Source organism: Chanodichthys erythropterus, chromosome 21, assembly GCF_024489055.1.
Source record: "Chanodichthys erythropterus isolate Z2021 chromosome 21, ASM2448905v1, whole genome shotgun sequence".
NCBI classification, from domain to species: Eukaryota; Metazoa; Chordata; class Actinopteri; order Cypriniformes; family Xenocyprididae; genus Chanodichthys; species Chanodichthys erythropterus.
In genome coordinates this window covers 830,240-845,836 of record NC_090241.1, presented here as the reverse complement: position 1 = coordinate 845,836, position 15,597 = coordinate 830,240, and the positions used below count along the sequence as shown (strand labels likewise).

Sequence of the window (15,597 nt, the reverse complement as noted above, 5' to 3'; positions counted from 1 at the left end):
GATAGAAAACGGAAAGACAGATGGATAGAAACAGATGGATGGACAGGTGGATAGACAGGCGAATAAATAGATGAATAGAGACAGAGACAGATAAAATAAGATGTATAAATAGACCGATAGATAGGTGGATGGATTGATGGATGGATGGGTGGATGGATGGGTGGATGGGTGGGCTGATGGATGGATGGATGGATGGATGTATTGATTGAAAGATGGATGGATGGATGGATGGATGGATGGATGGATGGATGGATGGATGGATGGATGGATGGATGGGTGGGTTGACGGATAGATGGATGGATGTATTGATTGACGGATGGATGGATGGATGGATTGATTGACGGATGGATGGATGGATGGATAGATGGATGGATGGATGGATTGATTGACGGATGGATGGACTGAGGGATAGATAGATGGATGGATGTATTGATTGACGGATAGATGGATGGATGGTTGGATGGATTGATTGACAGATGGATGGATGGATTGAGGGATAGATGTATGGATGGATGGATGGATGTATTGATTGACAGATAGATGGATGGATGGATGGATGGATGGATGGATGGATGGGTGGGTTGACGGATAGATGGATGGATGTATTGATTGACGGATGGATGGATGGATGGTTGGATGGATTGAGGGATAGATGTATGGATGGATGTATTGATTGACAGATAGATGGATGGATGGATGGATGGATGGATGGATGGATGGATGGATGGATGGATGGGTGGGTTGACGGATAGATGGATGGATGTATTGATTGACGGATGGATGGATGGATGGTTGGATGGATTGAGGGATAGATGTATGGATGGATGTATTGATTGACAGATGGATGGATGGATGGATGGGTGGGTGGGTTGACGGATAGATGGATGGATGTATTGATTGATGGATGGATGGATGGATGGATGGATGGATGGATGGATGGATGGATGGATGGATTGAGGGATGGATAGATGGATGGATGTATTGATTGACAGATGGATGGATGGATGGATGGATGGATGGATGGATGATGGATGGATGGTTGGTTGGATGGATTGAGGGATGGATGGATGGATGGTTGGATGGATTGAGGGATAGATGGATGGATGGATGGATGGATGGATGGATGTATTGATTGACAGATGGATGGATGGATGGATGGATGGATGGATGGATGGATGGATGGATGGATGGATGATGGGTGGGTTGACGGATAGATGGATGGATGTATTGATAGACAGACAGATGTCATTAGGAATCAAATGTTTCTTCATTTTTTCAGATAAAAAAATGAATCAGTTTCTTTACTCTCTCTGTAGCGCCACAGCCGCAGTTCCAATTATCACCACTGGGGGCGTCCTCCCGCTCAGCCGTCCTGGAGCCGCAGGTGTAGCTGGAACAGTGCGGGCCGTTCTGCCAGTGGCCTGAGGGCCGGAGGGGGCATCGGGGGCAGTTTACGGGTCCGCAGTGTTCACTCGCACCCCGCGGAACATGAGTCTCTCCTGCCCCACCCACCCTTCCTGTCGCGCAGAGACCGCCGCGCTGTCTCACTGGAGCTGCCTGAGATCCTGCAGCGCCCCACTCTGGTCAGGAAGAAGAGTGTGTCTGCAGAACACCAGGACTGTAATGGGAAGGGCCCGGGCCCTCAGGGGCCACTGCTGGGAGAGGTTTATCCCCAGCTCAACGCACGCAAAGACAAGAAAAACCTGGAGGAAGACACAGAATATGTGAGTGCAGAACACCATCCTGTGATAACAGCTGCAAAATGTTTATTATATTATATGTTTGGATGGATGGATGGATGGATGTCTGGATGTTTGGATGGATGGATGTCTGGATGTTTGGATGGATGGATGGATGGATGGATGGATGGATGGATGGATGGATGGATGGATGGATGGATGGATGGATGGATGGATGTTTGGACAGGTGGATGGATGTTTGGATGTATGGATGATGGATGTTTGAATGTCTGGATATTTGGATGGATGGATGTTTGGATGGATGTTTGGATGGATGGATGGATAGATGTTTGAATGTCTGGATATTTGGATGGATGGATGTTTGAAGTGACGGATGGATGGTTGGATGGATGGATGGATGGATGGATGGATGGATGGATGGATGGATGGATGGATGGATGGATGGATGGATGGATGGATGGATGTTTGGACAAGTGTATTGATGGATGTTTGGATGTCTGGATATTTGGATGAATGGATGGATGGATGGATGGATGGATGGATGGATGGATGGATGGATGGATGGATGGATGGATGGATGGATGGATGGATGTTTGGATATTTGGATGGATGGATGGATGGATGTTTGGATGGATGTTTAGATGGATGGATGTTTAGATGGATGGATGGATGGACAGAGAGACAGTCAGATGGATAAACTGATGGATTGATAGGCAGACAGACAGATAAATAGAAAATGGACAGATGGATGGAGGGATGCATTTCACTTAGCTCTGCTGTTGAATCCATTATGCTAAACTCAGACGATTGTCCCTGAGAAGCAGCACATAATGAGTGGAATAAAGTCCTCACATTCTGTCTGAGCCTGACCATCTCTCAGTGGATGGATGGATGTATGGATGGATGGATGTTTGGACAGGTGGAGGATGGATGTTTGGATGTCTAGATATTTGGATGGATGGATGGATGTTTGGACATGTGGGTGGATGGATGGATGGATGGATGGAGGGATGGATGTTTGGACAGGTGGATGGATGGATGGAGGGATGTCTGAATATTTGGATGTCTGGATATTTGGATGTTTGGATGGATGGATGTTTGGACATGTGGATGGATGGATGGATGGATGGATGGATGGATGGATGGATGGATGGATGGATGGATGGATGGATGTTTGGATGTCTGAATATTTGGATGTCTGGATGTTTGGATGTTTGGATGAATGGATGTTTGGACAGGTGGATGGATGGATGTTTGGATGTCTGGATATTTGGATGGATGGATGGATGGATGGATGGATGGATGGATGGATGGATGGATGGATGGATGGATGGATGGATGGATGTTTGGATGTTTGGACAGCTGGATGGATGGATGAATAGATGGATGGATGGATGGATGGATGGATGGATGGATGGATGGATGGATGGATGGATGGATGGATTTTTGGATGTTTGGATGTTTGGACAGCTGGATGGATGGATGGATGGATGGATGGATGGATGGATGGACAGAGAGACAGTCAGATGGATAAACTGATGCATTGATAGGCAGACAGACAGATAAATAGAAAATGGACAGATGGATGGAGGGATGCAGTTCTCTCAGCTCTGCTGTTGAATCCATTATGCTAAACTCAGACGATTGTCCCTGAAAAGCAGCACATAACGAGTGGAATAAAGTCCTCACATTCTCTCTGAGCCTGACCATCTCTCAGTATTAAAAGTTCTTGAGCACTGCCTTTCTCTCAGTGAAGTGATTTAAAAATGCTTTGTGAATCAGTTTGAGCGTATCATTAGAGCTGTTCAAAAGAGCGATTCAGTGGTGAGCGGGACTCATCAAATCTGAAAGAGGACTGAGGAGAAACTCGGTTCATTTTAGCTTTTAATAAACGTCTCATAAGTGAAATACAGCAGACGTGTGTGGAGGATAAACAACATGAAGAACCTCATTATGAACAGTGACAGCAAACACAATAGCCAAACTCTGCTGGGCCACAGCAGCTGTCCGCTCGCATGAATATGGATGTCATACGGATGTATTAATCCTCATATTATACTCAGTTTATTGGAAATGTCTCCCAGGGAAAATGAAACTGTTATTCAAAGTAAATTGGAAAGAGTTTCCTTAATCTCAGATAACCAGAGTCGTGTGTGTGTGTGTGTGTGACGCAGAGCCTGTGTTTCCGTATCCAGAAGATGATGGAGGTTTATCGTCCAGACTGGTGTGAGAAGAGAGAGGATTGGTCCATTTACTTATTTTCCCCCCAGAACAAGTATGTATTACTGCAAGACTCTCGTTCTGTTCAAATCTGTTCAATCAGTTTGATTGACTGAATGTTTGTGAGTAATAGTACTCCACTACTGTACTGAAGGATTATTTTGGGGAATCTGTATACTGAATACTGAATACTTGTACTTTTACTCAGTTACATATTACAAATAATACCTATTACTCCTTAAAAATTTCACAAAGACTTAAAAGTACACAGTACATATGTTTTTTTACAGAAGCCACTTTTTAAGGACTACAACAAACAGCTGGTAGGAACTACAACAAGCTTCTTCCTGGGTTGGTGACATCACAAACCCTAAAATTTACATAAACCCCGCCCCCGATAACACACAACAAAGGGGGCGGGGCCATGTTGGGCTGCTTTAGAGAAGAGGAAGAGTTGTTGTAGTAGAGTGTTGTTCATGCCGTCATTTTACGCCGGACTGCTTCACAAACGAGGATCGATTCAACACAAAAGATGAACATGACGGCACATGCTAGTGGATGAGTTGATCAACTCCACAGCAACTACATCAATTTATCCACTAACCATTCAGAAACGTCTAAAAGTTGTAACTTCTTCCTGAGTCTCTCCATCAGTGTCGACTCCGGTTTGAACAATGTAAGGCTGAACACTTTCCTCATTTTGGCTGCGTGAGATTCTCCAGCTTTGTTGTTGTTGAGCTGTTAAAGCTCCGCCCTCTTCTGGAAAGCGGAGCTCATTTGCATTTAAAGGGACTCACACACAAAAGCACTTAAGTGTGTGATCATGGTTCATGATTACTCTTGATTATTAGTCTAAAAAGCTCTATATTCAAAAGTCAAACCATTGTAAAATCATCTGCTGGAAATTTTCAAGCAACATGTTTCAGTTTATTATCTGCTGTCCTACAGTTTAACATGGTCAGAACAATGAGATTTTGCATCAAAAATACCAAAACGAGAAAATCTCTACAGCCTTCTGGTTTCAAAACTCAATTTAATAAGTTTAGAAAAGCTGTGTGTCGCATCTAAACACTTTCAGAGATCACTGTAAACACCAGCTCTCCCGTCCTGCTGCTCTGCTGAGCTCTGAAGCATCTGGTTTCATCTAGTCTGGTCTAGTAGGGGGTTATATTGACCCATCAGGGTAGGTAAGTGCAGGTGAACCTCATCACAGTCAGCAGTCCGGATCACAGTTTAAATGAGACGCACAGATCTGATCAGAGTCCTGCTGACGGCAGGAAGAGACTCGTATGTCCTTCACTGCGCTGGAGCTCGACTCATGCTGCAACACATGACAGATCTCACATGTGAAGGTCTTCAGAGACGTTACACTGAGAGTGATTCACAGCATGTGTTCAGCTTAATGCTCATATGAGCAGATCATAGCCAATAGCAGATTCTTTTTGAAGAACTGGTGGAGTCAGAACTAACTAACTGAAATTAAAATTAAAGGTGACTTTACTTTTGATAACCAGCAGTTCTGAGCTGCAGTGTCAAGCCTTTCTCTGTCTGTCTGCAGGTTTCGTCTGATGTGTCAGACTATCATCGCTCATAAGCTCTTTGACTACGTGGTTCTTGCCTTCATCTTCCTCAACTGCATCACAGTGGCTCTGGAGAGACCCAGAATCCATCAGGGCAGTCTGGTACGTTTCATCACTCACATTCACACACTCCTCACAGCGTGAGTCAGCAGTAGTGACACGGTGATTTGCAGCTCCGCATGAACACTGTCACATCATCCTTTGTTCTCGATGGAGCTTCATACAGGAGAAACGGCAGGTTTAATTCCACCTGAATGATCTGCTCAGATCTGAGCGTCATATCCTAACTGGGTACAAATGAGACTGAAAATAAAACAAATGCTTTTTATGCAACGTTTCCTCAATATTTATTAAAAATATTAAACTGAAAATGTTTATGCATTGTTACGACACTGGAATTTCCATTTCTTATCTCATGATTTTATGGCAATTTGGGTAATTTTGTTGCAATAGCTTACCCACAGCACAAGGAGGCTTTATTTAAATAACTGAAATTAATGCCTACAATTAAAGATACAAAAGTTATTGAGTCAAGATCAGCGAGTCATTTTGTCTTTTGTTCTCTGAGTACCATGACAGACAGCAGCAGGTTTATTAGGCTGCTGTCACTTTAAGAGTTTATGCACAGATCCAATATACTGTTCCACAACATGTGTTTTCTCTCAACTATTTACTTTCCAAAACTGACTGTGTTTATCTGAATACTCGGCAAGACGGGTATTTTTGCATAATTTTGTATGTATTTGACCGTTTAAGCACAATAAGCCACTAAAAATAAGTAAATATGATACCCTCGAGATGTTTGAGAGGCGGCTTTATGTGCTCGCCTCTTATTTAAATCAGTGGTGCGCACGCTTTTGGTGTAAAACCTGTGCAAATGAGTGAAACAAGCACTATTCAGCCAGGGCGAATGAGGCGAGTGAGTGACAGGAGGCAGGTGTGTGTCATTTCACTATCAGAAGAAGAGAAGAGAGTGAGATAATGCAGCCAGTATCGGTGTATCAATACTGCAGAAAAGGATTATTGGAACCGTTTCAGATGTTTCAGTATCAAAACATATTGAAATATCTATATTTTTGACAACACTATCAGTAACGATTTATAGATTTTGGAATAGTAATACGAAACTAACCCTGCTTATCAGCTAAAACAATGTGATTATTAGTTGATGCGGATCATTTGTCTAGATATCAGTCAGTATCATGACTAGTCCTGTACAGCCTCAGCTGTGTTGAATCAGTGAACTTCAGCAGGACTGCTGTGACATTTCCAGCGTGATAATCACAAGATATCTTACCACGGTGTAAAAGTCACACATCTCATTCTTAGCCTGACATTCTGCTGCCGCTGTATCATTACTTCACACTGCCGTGTCTCACTGTTTCTCTCTCTTCTCCCGTCAGGAGCGAGTCTTCCTCACCATCTCCAACTATGTTTTCACTGCCATCTTTGTGGCCGAGATGACTGTCAAGGTAACGTTTCACCTGAGCACTTCATGTGTGTGTTACTGAGGTATGCTGAACACCAGAAACACAGTTTATTGGGCTTTATCACACTTCTGCAGCCTGTATCAATGTCTGTGCTCATAACACGGGATTCTTGTGAATTATTGATATGAATTCAGCACAGAAACTTCTTCTGAAGATACCAACCTCAGTTTACAATTATTCATTGAGTATTGTGAAACAAAGACAAATGGTGTCATGATATTCCAACGCATATTCCGTTAAAGGAGAGTGCACAAGCCTGCTGTATGTGTGTGTGTGAGTGCAATACTTCAGAGTCTGATCACTTTATTTTATTACAGAACTGCAAGAATATAATACAAACTATCTACACCCTAATGACCACTAGAACATAAATAAAAAACACCCTAGTAAAGACTTATCAACACCTTAGCAACCACTTAGCAACCAACAAGAACACCCCACAACTGTTTCAACAATTAAAATCACCCTAGTAACGACTTATCAACATCCTAGCGACCACTTGGCAACCAACAAGAACACCCCACAACTGTCTCAACAATAACAAACACCCTAGTTACAATTTATCAACACCTTAGCAACCACTTAGCAAACAACAAGAACACCCCACAACTGTTATAACAATAAAAAAAACACCATAGTAACGACTTATCAACACCCTAGCAACCACTTGGCAACAAACAAGAACACCCCACAACTGTCTCAACAATAAAAAACACCCTAGTAACAACTTATCAACACCCTAGCAACCACTTAGCAACCAACAAGAACACCCCACAACTGTTTTAACAATAAAAAATCACCATAGTAACGACTTATCAACACCCTAGCAACCACTTGGCAACCAACAAGAACACCCCACAACTGTTTTAACAATAAAAAACACCTTAGTAACAACTTATCAACATCCTAGCAACCAACAAGAAAAACCCACAACTGTCTCAACAATAAAAAACACCCTAGTAATGATTTATCAACACCCTAGCGACCACTTAGCAACCAACAAGAACACCCCACAACTGTCTCAACAATAAAAAACACCCTAGTAACAATTTATCAACACCTTAGCAACCACTTAGCAACCAACAAGAACACCCCACAGCTGTCTCAACAATAAAAACACCTTTGTAACAACTTATCAACATAATAGCAACCATCAAGAACACCCCACAACTGTCTCAACAATAAAAACACCCTAGTAACAACTTATCAACATCATAGAAACCATCAAGAACACACCACAACTGTCTCAACAATAAAAAACACCCTAGTAATGACTTATCAACACCCTAGCGACCACTTAGCAACCAACAAGAACACCCCACAACTGTCTCAACAATAAAAAACACGCTAGTAACAATTTATCAACACCTTAGCAACCACTTAGCAACCAACAAGAACACCCCACAACTGTTTCAACAATAAAAAATCACCATAGTAACGACTTATCAACACCCTAGCAACCACTTAGCAACCAACAAGAACACCCCACAACTGTCTCAACAATAAAAAACACCCTAGTAACAACTTATAAACACCTTAGCAACCACTTAGCAACCAACAAGAACACCCCACAACTGTCTCAACAATAAAAAACACCCTAGTAACAATTTATCAACACCTTAGCAACCACTTAGCAACCAACAAGAACACCCCACAACTGTTTCAACAATAAAAAACACCCTAGTAACAATTTATCAACACCTAAGCAACCACTTAGCAACCAACAAGAACACCCCACAACTGTTTCAACAATAAAAAATCACCATAGTAACGACTTATCAACACCCTAGCAACCACTTAGCAACCAACAAGAACACCCCACAACTGTCTCAACAATAAAAAACACCCTAGTAATGACTTAACAACACCCTAGCAACCACTTAGCAATCAACCATAACACCCCCTAACCATTTATACACAATACAAAACACCCTAGTAATGATTTAGCAACACCCTAGCAACCAACCAATACACTTAACCAATCGCAAAATGGCCCAGTACACCATAGTGTGGCTTATTAGTTTCCCAGCAACCACTCAGAGCACCTTAGCAACAATGCAGCAATGCCATGGCAACCATTCACAACACTGTTTCATCATGGTTGTGTGATCTGCACAGGTAAGCGTGTCTCATTTCTCTCAGACAGTGAGTTGAGTGCTTCTGACTGATGAAGGTCAGCGACACAGAGCTGATTCTACAGTCTGACTGTTTGAATGGGAATGTTCAGTCTGCTCTATGAACACACACACCCCATCATAGTGTCTGCTCACACTGATTATTCAGCTCATTTAGATCATTAGAAACACAGTGCATGCTGGGTAAACACTCGAGTAAAGAGTTTTCAGTTTAAAGGACAGTTAAACAGTATCATAGAGTCACAGGCTGCTGGTGTCAGTCGTTCAGACGAGCACACAAACCCTCCTCTGAAGCGCCAGGATCCTGTCCCTGTCCTGCAGGTGAATCCGCTTCAAACGCAGCCCCCCCCCCCCCCCCCCTCTCTGTACCTGTCAGAGCGTACCGCGGTAAAGACTGTCAGAACAGAAGGTTCTTCCTCTCTCAGAAGAGTCAGTATCAGCGCTGCTCTGGTGTTCACCTCTCTGTTCTTGACAGGGGCAAAAATACAATAAAACATCATACAATCATGCAGAGGTCCAATATAATAATAGATTTATGACTTTTTATGGAGAAATCTCTCCCGTATTTTTAGTTCACAATGTCAAACTTTGTGTGTCCATCAAACTCTGATGTTTCAGCACAAATTCATCTAGAATGTAGTCAGATTACACAAATGTCAGCCTCAAAATCAAGCATTAACACTGTACATGGTTGTTTTTAAGCCTATGAATCCTACTGTCATATTTGATAGACACACTCTAAATGATGAACATGATCTGATAAACCTGTCGCACACGATCTCCTCCAGCCCTTCTGTCTCTGATCAGTCGTTTAGAGTTTCAATAAACGAGTTTGTCTCTGATTTCTCTCTCTCAGGTGGTGTCTAAGGGTCTGTATCTGGGCGATCGAGCGTATCTGCGCAGCAGCTGGAACGTTCTGGACGGGTTTCTCGTCTTCGTGTCTCTGATTGACATCGTGGTGTCGATGGCGGGCGGAGCCAAGATCCTGGGCGTGCTGCGGGTGCTCCGCCTACTGAGGACGTTACGCCCACTCAGGTGACGACAACTGATTCGTTAGATCAACTACACACACGAACCTAAACCTTCAGACCAGAGAGTCCCGCAGACCAACACTGACTGACTGCAGCTTCATTCTGTGCTCATTATTATTAGCAGCCACCATCTGTTCCCCAGCTGATTAATCACACAACATTAGGATAGTTGTTTTGTATTATAATTGTTTTCTCAATAGATATGTTTAACCATCCAAATGAGGTATTAAATATGCACTAATTTGCATACATTTCACAGAAATCTGAACACTGGATAAAGACGGATTCAAAAGTCTAGTTTGATTGTCTTGAAAGTTTTTTTTTTTTTTTTTTACACTGGATTTCTCTTTTTATCACTCCATAAATACTGTCAGAAAACATTTTTTAGGAGTAAAATGTTGTATAAATCAGGCGGATGATATCTGAACAACCCTTCAGAATATGGATAAGAATAAAACTGTGACGTTTGGAGTGTGTGAAGCTGCCGAAGTGATTTCAGACTCAAGCTTTTAAAGAGATGGATTGAGATTGAAATCTACAGACGCAAATAGATAAAGTGCAATAAAATAAACACATTTTTAGATGTTTTCTTTCCACTTGTCTAAAGAAGTCAAAACTGAGCAGTGCATGAACAAGCTCTGGTCTCGTCTTCAGTCTCTGAGGTGGTTTGTCTGGTTCTGACTGGGTTCTTCATGTTTCTCAGGGTGATCAGTCGAGCTCCGGGTCTGAAGCTGGTGGTGGAGACTCTGATCACGTCACTGAAGCCCATCGGGAACATCGTCCTCATCTGCTGCGCTTTCTTCATCATCTTCGGCATCCTGGGAGTTCAGGTTCATCTCACTCATGTTCAGTCATCGCTGATCTCTCGTCCTGCTCCGTCAGACGCTGATCTCACTGTGTGTGTCTCAACAGCTCTTCAAAGGGAAGTTCTATTACTGTGTGGGTTTGGATGTGAAAAACGTCACCAATAAATCCGACTGTCTGTCTGCCAATTACCGCTGGGTTCATCACAAGTACAACTTTGACAATCTGGGGCAGGTGAGGGTCAGATTCAGTCTCTTCATGAGTGCAGATGCTTCCAGCAGTGTTGCCGATTGCTTTCAGTTGAAAGTAGCTAAAACTGGTCATTAATATAAATATAGATCCGTGGGAGAGTTGCAGAATCTAGATAAGGTTTGTCCAAGAAGTTGTAGGATTTGTCGCAGAATCTAGCGACAAAATCGCTAAATTGGCTGCACTGGCTTCCGGAAGTCTTTAGTTGCGTCCCAAATGACGCACTATACACTATGCACTTGTGCACTATGCACTTATCCATGTAGTGCGTGAATTGTATAAGGTTATTTTGTCTAAAGCTGCGACAATTGAGTGCATGAAGTGTCCAACATTCCACACTTCGTTCTTTCCATTATCCGGGTATTTAAAGTGCACTTTTCCTTTTGGAACTTTCAGTGTGAACGCAGTACTCGCACTATTTATACTTAAAACGTCATAGAATAGTGCATAAGTACGCAAATTGGGACGCACCTTTTCTTTTCCCATTTTCTTTCTCCACAGACATTACAAAATATTCTCCAATAAAGAGTTTTATGCCATAAACTGAAGCCAGATCTGAACCTGTGTTATAGTATTACTGAGATACTATTATAGTTTTATTAGTATTTTGAATTAGTTTTTATTTTTTCATTTTTAATGTTTTTGTCATTTTTGTATGTTTTTTTTTTTAATGCTTATATAGTTTTTTTTATTCATTCTTATTTAAGTTTTAGGTATTTTAGTACATCAAGTTAAACAAAAAATGAGAAATGTTACCTTGGAAACTTGCTGAATTTTTTTTTTATATTTTATTTCAAGGAATTTTTAATAACCCTAATCAGACTTTCATTTAAAGAAAAAGAAATAGTTTGAAAATCAAAAATGACAAAGACACATGACTGCACATTTTATGAACTTCACAAACAACAGTAATATATATACATAGACTAATATTTACTGATTACTGTATTTTCTGGAAAATAAGTCTCACTGGGTTAAAATTGCATCGCATTGTTGAAAGAACAAAAAACACACTTAAGTTTCATTGAGTCACATTTTATTATTACATTCAGAAATAATGTAAAGTACAGGTAATTAAAATAAAATGTTTGCAATCATAAACACTATAAACATGTACTTCAGTTTCCATCACTCCACAACAACCTAAAAATATCCAGAAAATACAAGTAAAGTTTAAAATAGTATCTCTACATTTTATATTAACAAAATACAAAAAATACAAATGGTTTGAGATTGTGGAGAACAGCATCATAGTGCATCATGGGAGTGTGTGATTGAAATATTGAGCGGTTTTGTCATTATGTTTATTCCTGATGTGGCACTGAGATCTCTTCAGGATTACGGGTTGATCATCGACTCTGACTCGTGTCTCACGGTCGGTCTGTTGGGAAAGATTTATTCGTTAGCATTAGAAATGAGTTCCATCAGTTCAGTCCTGTGGAGGAAATCCGTCGACGTCCTGCTGTGTGTTTGTGTGACTGTTTGTTCGGTGGTTTTTCCATTTCAGGCTCTGATGTCACTGTTTGTGTTGGCGTCTAAAGATGGATGGGTAAATATCATGTACCACGGGCTGGATGCTGTCGGGATCGACCAGCAGGTAACACACACACACACACACACACACACACATTTTCAGCATCATTACTCCAGTCTTCAGTGTCACATGATCCTTCAGAAATCATTCTGATATGATGATTTGATGCTCAAGAAACATTTATGATTATTATCAGTGTTGAAAACAGTGCATATATTTGTGGAAACCGTCACACATTTTATTCTTCAGGATTCTTTGATGAATAGAAAGTCCAGCATTTATTTCCAGCAGAATAATTTGTCTCATTATGAATGTGATTCTCTCTGTTCAGCCCGTCATCAATCACAACCCCTGGATGCTGCTCTACTTCATCTCCTTCCTGCTGATCGTCAGTTTCTTCGTGTTGAACATGTTTGTCGGCGTGGTGGTGGAGAACTTCCACAAGTGCCGTCAGCATCAGGAGGTGGAGGAGGCGCGGCGGCGGGAGGAGAAGCGGCTGAAGCGCTTGGAGAAGAGGAGACGCAGTAAGACGCTCTCGCTTTATAATGATGTACTGGAAGATCCTCAGATCTGTAACGGATGTGAAAGTCTCATTAGATTCTCATCTATTCACAGTCGACCCGCTGCTCTCCATTTCTCCTCTTCTTCATTTTTCTTCATCTCTCTTTCTTCTGTTATTATTATTCATCTTCCTGTGCTGTCTCTCGTTTATCTCTTATGTTCTTCCTCGTTATTCTGTTCTCCAGATCCTCGGTCTCATTCATCACCACTGACCTCATTGTCTCCTCTTCCTCATTCCATCCATCATCTCGCGGCCGCCCTCATTTACATCCATCCATCGATCCGTCTCTCACACTCAGTTAAATATCAGCGTTTATTGGTCTGATTCTTGTCAACGCATCAACACACATACAATCTGTGGAAGCTTGTTTCCACCGTGGAATAAAAAAATAAAAAAAGGTAACTGCAACTTTTTATCTGACAATTCTGACTTTTTATCTTGCAATTTTTCGCATTTCAGACTATAACTCGCAAAGTAAGAATTACGGTTTTATAATTCAGAATTCGGTTGTTATTTCACAGAATTCTGACGTTTTATCTTGTAATTCAGACTTTATAACTCACAAAGTAAGAATTATTATTTTATATATTGCAATTCGGTTGTTATTTCGCAGAAATGCGACTTTTTATCTTGTAATTCAGACTTAATTCGCAAAGTAAGAATTACAGTTTCATATGAATTGCAATTTGTTCGTTATTTTGCAGAATTTGCAACTCTTTATCTTGTAATTCGCACTTTATAACTCACAAACAAAGAATTACAATTTATGTGACTTTTTATCTTGCAACTTGAAATCTCACAGTTCGGACAATTAACAACTTGCAATTGTGAGAAAAAAGTCAAATTGCGAGTTCAGACTTTATAACTCACAAAGAATGAAGATTTTATATATCTCAATTCTGACTTTATTTCACAGAATTGCGACTTTTTTTCTTGCAATTTTTCACATTTCAGACTATAACTTGCAAAGTAAGAATTACGGTTTTATATATAGCAATTTGCTCATTATTTCGCAGAATTTGCAACTTTTTATCTCGCAATTCACACTTTATAACTCACAAAGAAAGAATTACAATTTATGTGTCACAATTCTGACTTTATTTCACAGATTTGCGAATTTTTATCTTGCAAGTTGAAATCTTACAATTCGGACAATTCACAACTTGCAATTGCGAGAAAAATGTCAAATTGTGAGTTCGGACTTTATAACTCACAAAGTTAGAATAAAGATTTTATAAATCAGAATTTGGTTGTTATTTCACAGAAATGTGACTTTTTATCTTGTAAATCAGACTTTATAACTCACAAAGTAAGATTTTATATATCACAATTCTGACTTTATTTCACAGAATTTCAACTTTTTTCTTGCAATTTTTCGCAATTCAGACTTTATAACTCACAAAGTAAGAATTACGATTTTATAAAATTGCAATTTGTTCATTATTTTGCAGAATTTGCAACTTTTTATCTCGCAATTCACACTTTATAACTCACAAAGAAAGAATTACAATTTATATATCACAATTCTGACTATTTCACAGAATTGCGACTTTTATCTCATAAGTTGAAATCTCACAATTCGGACAATTCACAACTTGCGAGTTAATATCTCACAATTTTAAGAAATAAAGTCAAAATTGTGAGATATAAACATGCAATTGCTAGAAAAAAGTCAGAATTACGAGATAAAAAGTTTATCTTTCATTTTGTGGCGTAAACAAGCTTCCATAAAAGTCAGTGCCGGGAAAGATGAAGGTGAAATAAAGGTGGCAGTAATGATGATAATAATAAAAATCACCACTCTCTGTGTGCAGAGGCCCAGCGGCTGCCGTATTACGCCTCGTACGGCCGCGTTCGCCTGATGATTCACTCGTTCTGCACCAGTCACTATCTGGACCTCTTCATCACCCTCATCATCTGCATCAATGTGATCACCATGAGCCTGGAGCACTACAGCCAACCACAGGTGAGCAGCACCGTCACATGACACATGTCTGACCCAGAGTTGGTTTCTTGCTGCATCATTTGGTACATTTGAATGATCACTGTGAGGACTAGTAGCAGCTGTTTTCCGCCATCACCAGATAATGATGTCTGATTCTCTCTCTGTTTCTCTCAGTCGTTGGAGACGGCGCTGAAATACTGCAACTACTTCTTCAGCTCCACGTTTGTGGTGGAGGCCACGCTGAAGCTGGTCGCGTTCGGCTTCAGACGCTTCTTTAAAGACAGGTAAGCACTGAGATCCTCCACACTCCATCTGTGGCTGCTTCAGCGTGCCGTGAGGATGATTCT

At 40.9% G+C, this 15,597-nt stretch overlaps 1 pseudogene; it reads left to right on the top strand.

Annotated features, from left to right (window-relative positions):
- LOC137010535 (voltage-dependent T-type calcium channel subunit alpha-1I-like) overlaps positions 1–15,597 on the top strand; it is a 68,082-nt pseudogene that overhangs the window by 36,539 nt on the left and 15,946 nt on the right.